The sequence below is a fragment of the Vigna angularis genome, chromosome 6, assembly GCF_016808095.1.
Source record: "Vigna angularis cultivar LongXiaoDou No.4 chromosome 6, ASM1680809v1, whole genome shotgun sequence".
In the NCBI taxonomy this organism is placed as follows: Eukaryota; Viridiplantae; Streptophyta; class Magnoliopsida; order Fabales; family Fabaceae; genus Vigna; species Vigna angularis.
The window spans coordinates 15,000,212-15,006,500 of NC_068975.1; the positions used below are offsets into that span (position 1 = coordinate 15,000,212).

Below are 6,289 nucleotides of genomic sequence, written 5' to 3' on the forward strand. Positions count from 1 at the left end.
TTGAAAGCATGAATGACTTTGCCCAGGTTTTCTATGATTGAATCAATTGCTTGTTTGCATCATATGATCAAGGCCATTTGTTGGTAACCCTTTTATTAGCCAAATGCGTGATTTTAGCCCCACAAAAGAGAGCACTATGTGTTCTATCCTTTGAACCCTTAGCCTTGAACATAATTTGAAAACCCTTGTGAAAAGCTTTACCTTGAGTTAAGTATAAAATATTTTGTGATATTGATAAATGTTCAAGTTTGGGGTTGTTGGGAAGTTATGAAAGGGAAATTGAAAGCATTGGGCTAAGAGCTAAGAAATAAGAATGTGAAAAGAAAAAGAAAAAGAGAAAGAAAAGAAAAGAAAAGAAAAAGCAAAGCTCAATGCAAAAGAAAGTTGGGAATATATAAGAATGATTGTGTCTATATGATTCTCTTAACTCAAGGGTTTTGTGATCTAGAAAAAACCAATTTTCTTGTTAGCCCAGCCACATTATAAGCCATTGAAAAGTCCTTGTGATGATGCATGCTTGTGAATGTATTTGATTATGGTTAAATGAAAGGCAAAGTCAATTCATGTGACATTGTGATAGTAGAGTGAATGAGTGATTACCTCTTATACACTTGTGTTTGAGTGAAACACTTTACCTAGTGAGGAAAGATTCTATGAGCACATAAACATCCATGCTTAGTTGATTGATCATTCATGAAAAATAGCATTTGCTGGATATTAGGTGATTGTGTGAACATTAAAGCATGTGCATGTCTTGACTGAAGTTTTTGTCATGAGCTTAATTGAGTGAACCATTGTATTGATTGGAAGAAGATTGAGTTACATCTTGTTTGCTTGAGGACAAGCAAAGTTTTAAGTTTGGGGTTGTGATAACGGTTGAAAAACCGTTATTTTTATGCTTAAAATTGATACCAAAAGCAACCTTTAAGACTTAGAAACTAGCTTGAACTCATATTTTTGCTTTAGTTTTGTGAATAAGAGAGTTGAAAGTGAATTTAATGGTTTTGTTCAAGATTCCCTTCATTTTGTAGGCTAATTGAATGATTTGAAAGAAAAATTGAAGTACCGAATGATTGGAGTGCTGAAAAGTCAACCAGAAACCAAAAAAGTCAACCAGTCAACCAGAATAGTCAACCAGTCAACCAGAATGCTGAAAAATCAACCAGAACGCAGAAAAAGTGTGACCGAGTGGCGCTGAGCGGTAATTTGGTGCTGAGCGGCAGTTTTCAGGTGCCGAAATCACCGCTGAGGGGCAAAACAGCAGCTGGGGGGCAAAATGGATCATGCGCTAGTACCGCTCAGCGGTAAAATACCGTTGAGCGCCATTCTAAATGGGCTTGGACCGGATTTCTGTTACTTTAATGGGCTTGGGCCTAATTTTCTGTTTTTTTAGAATAATATATAGCTTTAGGACGTCCTAGGGTTTGGATCTTTGGCTGGGAGGAAGCAGAAACACACTTTTCACCCCTTGGGGGTAGATTGGGAGATGGTGACGGCTCTCCTCTTCTCTTTCTGGGGTTTTTCTATCTTTCACTATTTCATTATTGTTCATCTAGATTCACCATGAATATGGTGAACTAAACCTTGTATTGTTGTTGGGGAATCAATGTAGTCTTGTGAAACTCTCATATATGGAATTAATGTTTTAACATCTTATATTAAGATACATGCTTTCTTTCATCATTAGTTAGGGTTTTTCCTCTTTGCTTAAAGCTTGCTTTTTTTAACTCATTCATTGCTATGATTATTGATTTGGTCGATATGGGAACGTACGGGGAAATCTAGATCCGAGGAATTTCTCCCAATAGCATATTTGTTGCCTTTAAGCTCTTGCACTTCAGAATTAATTATTAGGGATGCTAAGAATTGTATGAACTCGTAATTAAGGATAGGCCTTCTTGACAAGGTAATTTAGAGAGTGGCATTAACATTGATGAAAAGATTGATGAATTCCTAAAATATATGAGAGTGGACAAGATGAAATTGATAACCCCAAGAACATACTTATCCATATAATTCATTACGTGTTTGTTTTACTCTTTTTTCCATTGATCAAATTCATGCATACATGTTTAATTACTGTCTTTTGCATTAAAAACCTAAAATCAGTTGTTTACAAGTCTTAAATAATCAACAAATCATATAGCTAACTAGGACGTGAGTCCTTTGGGAAAATGATACTTGGTCTTACCTAGTTTTATTACTTAATACGATTCGGTCACACTTGTCGAGGGTTAAACAAGTTTGTGGCGTCGTTTTTCGGTGTTCATAAATTTGTCATCACATTCCAACCATCAAACCCCAAAAACCAACACTTTCAAAATTTCCCAAAACTTGGCACAAGTATATAGTCTTTGGCCTTTGAAAAATTATTTGCAGCCTCAAACGCAAAAAACATACAAAATTTTTGTAGAGCAGCTTAGAAAAGAAAAAGTGATTAGAATTTCGTTTAAGATGTAAGGGAGGAACGAATCAAAGCGACAAGGGCTGAATCTCAGTGGATCGTGGCAGCAAGGCCACTCTGCCACTTACAATACCCCGTCGCGTATTTAAGTCGTCTGTAAAGGATTCTACCCGTCGCTTGATGGGAATTGCGCCACAAGGCGTCTCATAAGGCTTATTCACCTTACAAGGTTCACCAACGGCACGTGCCTATAGGGGGCAAAGCCCCCTACTACTGGTCGGCAAACAAACGATAGGCACACGCATCGCTTCTAGCCCGGATTCTGACTTAGAGTCGTTCAATCATAATCCAACGCACGGTAGCTTTGCGCCACTAGCTTTTCAACCAAGCGCGATGACTAATTGTGCGAATCAACGGTTCCTCTCGTACTAGGTTGAATTACTATTGCGACACTATCATCAGTAAGGTAAAACTAACCTGTCTCACGACGGTCTAAACCCAGCTCACGTTCCCTATTGGTGGGTGATGAGTCGTTATTTCTTGAATTATATTTAGTTTATTGCACTTAAATAAACCAGGGAATTGTGTTTAATTGTTTGTTATTTCCCCGTTTTTCCGAATTGCGTTTAATTTGGTCGAAAATTTGTAATTGCGCTAATTTGGGTTTTCTTAGCTGATTAAGTGCATTTTTGAAGTGCAGGAAAATTTCGAAAATACATTTTGGGACATCAGGAAGAATGCCAAATAAATTCAAGACTCTCCACACAGACATTTTAGAATTAATTAAATTATAACTCAATGGTTTAGAATTTCTGTATCAACTTTTATATTTTGGAACAATTTTTGGTAAAGTAGACTAGACCCAAAATGTGAAGGGAAATGACTTGGCACCCTAGGGTTTTATTGTGTGGACCCTACCCTAAAAAAAAAAGGGACACACGTCCTTAGAAAGGCCCCAGCCGCCACTTGCATTTTTTTCGGCCCCGGTATTCTCTCATTTTATGGAGAGAGCTTCTTGTAATGAAATCTGGCTGGGAGTCTGGTTTTGGAACACGGTTTTAAATGGCATGAATGAAGAGATTGTTTATTCCTTTTCGCTGATTTCTCATTGCCCTTTCATTTCGTTTTGTGCACCTTTTGGTTGAAGCTTGGATTCGCTGCTGTGACGTTAATTTATTGACTCCATTGTAACATCCCAAAATATAGTAATTACCATAATTTAGAATTGATTACAATTAACAGTTAAAACATGCAGTCTTACACTAATCACGAAATTCCAAAACCGAACATGCTTACATACAGAGATAAAATACCATACAGCAATATTTCAAAGTTTAAAGACGAACGGTTTTAGAAACTTTAACCGAACGTCCAAAAGCTAGCAGAAAATAAAAGCTACAACTAACGAGCGCTCTAGGGCTCGGCTTTAACCTCTACTTCGACCAGATTGGCGTCCTCCAAATTTTCTTCTTCCAGTGTTTCTTCAAGCAACGCCTCTCCGTCTGCTCACATCCACACGGATGATCATTGCATAGACAAGACGAACGTTCATGGACGAACGACAACACAAGGAAATAGCACAGGGTAAGCTTATTGAATTTAAGTCACAAGTCATTCATACACATAGCATTTTCATATTCATAAAAGATCACAACACATAAAATCAGTTCAAACTCTCATAAGACAGACCGTCCGGACTGTATGAATCCGTGTACCTACAGGCGTTCGTGCACCCGGGTGATGTGATAACTGTAAACATTCAACAGATACCACCCGAGGTTAGTCCTATCAGTCCAAAGTACTCATTAGGACTAGGACCTCCTGTCGTTCCCACACATGACCTACTCCCCTCTGCTTGAGGACGAGCACTCACGGAACATCAGGATGAACTGCCATCAGCAGATTTACCATGGTCATACTACACAACTTCTCATATTCAAATCATAGAGACGTTCCTCCTTGGAACGCTCGTTCAAATTCCATAATCATAATTTCATCTCATATATGGTTCGCACATTATATAATTCCCTCTAAATCACATTTTCATTCTTGGTTCCACTTTCATAAAAAGACCCCTTCATAATGAGGACGAACGTTAACATGATACCGAGAGATACTCGTTTCTGAAAGAAAGAAAACGAACGTCTTTCCAAGGACGAACGTTATGACCCTTTTGATATTGATAACGGATGCGAATTTATAAAAGATATTAACCGCCAGTCAATGACCGAACTCGGTAATGAATATTTATTTACTGTTTGGACGAACGCTATTTTCATACGTTTGGTAAGCAAGTGTAAGGACGAGCGTTCGGTGTAAGACCGAGCGCTACCCATAACGAACGCTCTGGGTCGAGACCCATCGCTGAGGTGGAATATTAATAAAAAGGGAAAATGTATAAGATAATCATAGTGAAGAGAATTATTTCGGAATGACTAAGTATATAAGATGGTATTTTTCTAAGCTTCTCACTTTCTCGCATAACTCTCAGTGCACCTACGTTTGGCCGAACGCTCAAACGTAAGACCAATATAAGAGGGCGTTCGTCCTAGCTCAGTATTCTTTCCAAATGAAAGAATTTTGTTTTCAAGTAAAGTGCAAAATACCGAACGGTCAAAGACTGTTCGATAACGAACCTTCATTTTCTTAGCATTTCATATTTCCAGTCTCAATTACAGTAACTCATTTTTCAGTATAAACCTTCATGCATTTAACTACGCATATCATAGCACATTTCATACATTTCACATATCATCTCATCATCCAGATCATACATCAAAGATTAATCATACAGATTTCATACTTCATAATTTCACATACTTCATACAGTACAGCACATACACATGAGTTAAACTTAATAAGCTTCCCTTACCTGGATCAGTAGTGAACGAACGTCCTAACATGAATAATCCGAATTCGCCCAACTATCACTTCTATCCTCAGACCACTCAACTCTTGGAACTAAAACAAAAATCCAGAATCAAAACTTGATTCAGATACAGAGAATGCATGTAACCATATTTGGTTTTTGCATGAACCCTAATAATGAACAGCTAAGGGACGAACGTACCAGAATTCAAAACTTGAACTTGTTCGGTTTGATGGAAAGCTTATGACGTCTGGATTGCTTCTACGGTCTCTGAAATTAGATCGGAGAAGAAGAAGGTAAGTTATGGTAGAGAGAAGATGGAGGTTCTAGAGAGAAGGCAAAGAATTTGGAAAGCAAAGGTTCAGGGAAGAAGATGAAGCATGCAGAGAAGTGGGAGAGTGTTTTCCAGAAAAGTAATTTCTCTTCCCACGTAGGACGAACGTCCATTCGCCTGCTGCCACTTGGATTCCACTAACGTTTTCGAATGTTCCAAAGTGACACTTGGCAGCTACATGCAGAATGAGTGTGAGTGTGTTTTAATGGCACTGCACGTGTGGCGAGGGTGCATTAATTGGTGTTCAGAATGAGAGGGTGTGGTGCGTTTCTTAATACAAATTCTGGACAGGATTTTAGAGCATTAATGACGTGATTTGACAGGTGGAGGTGGTTTAAATTTTCGAGACCTTACATCCATCAATTAGAATTTGTGCTCTATTTTGTGCACGTTTTTACGCTGATTCAAGAAATGGTGTGCACACGGGAATCAGCTTTCTCTTTTCATTCTTTTTAGAGATTAGGTGGGAGAACTCTCGGTTTGAGAGAAGAGCAGAGTAAGGGTGTTAGGTGTCTCGGCTGGAATGGTGTGCAAGGGAATGGAGATGAGAAACACGGTCACGTATGAGCTGGAAGCAGTCCTGGAGTGCTCCTTCCGTGAATGAGCTTTCTTCTTTTCATTTTGAGGATGCGGTGATTAGATGAGAATCTGGAGTAGCACCTTTAAATGCTTTTAGAAAAGT

At 38.5% G+C, this 6,289-nt stretch overlaps 1 protein-coding gene across 1 annotated transcript in view; it reads left to right on the forward strand.

Annotated features, from left to right (window-relative positions):
* Window positions 1–2,708: 2,708 nt before the first annotated feature.
* The window catches only part of LOC128197419 (uncharacterized), a 6,303-nt gene continuing 2,722 nt past the window's right edge, over window positions 2,709–6,289 (forward strand). The window contains exon 1 of the mRNA XM_052879289.1: window positions 2,709–2,922. The gene's annotated coding sequence lies outside the window, so the exon portion shown is untranslated. The remainder of the gene's footprint in view (window positions 2,923–6,289) is intronic.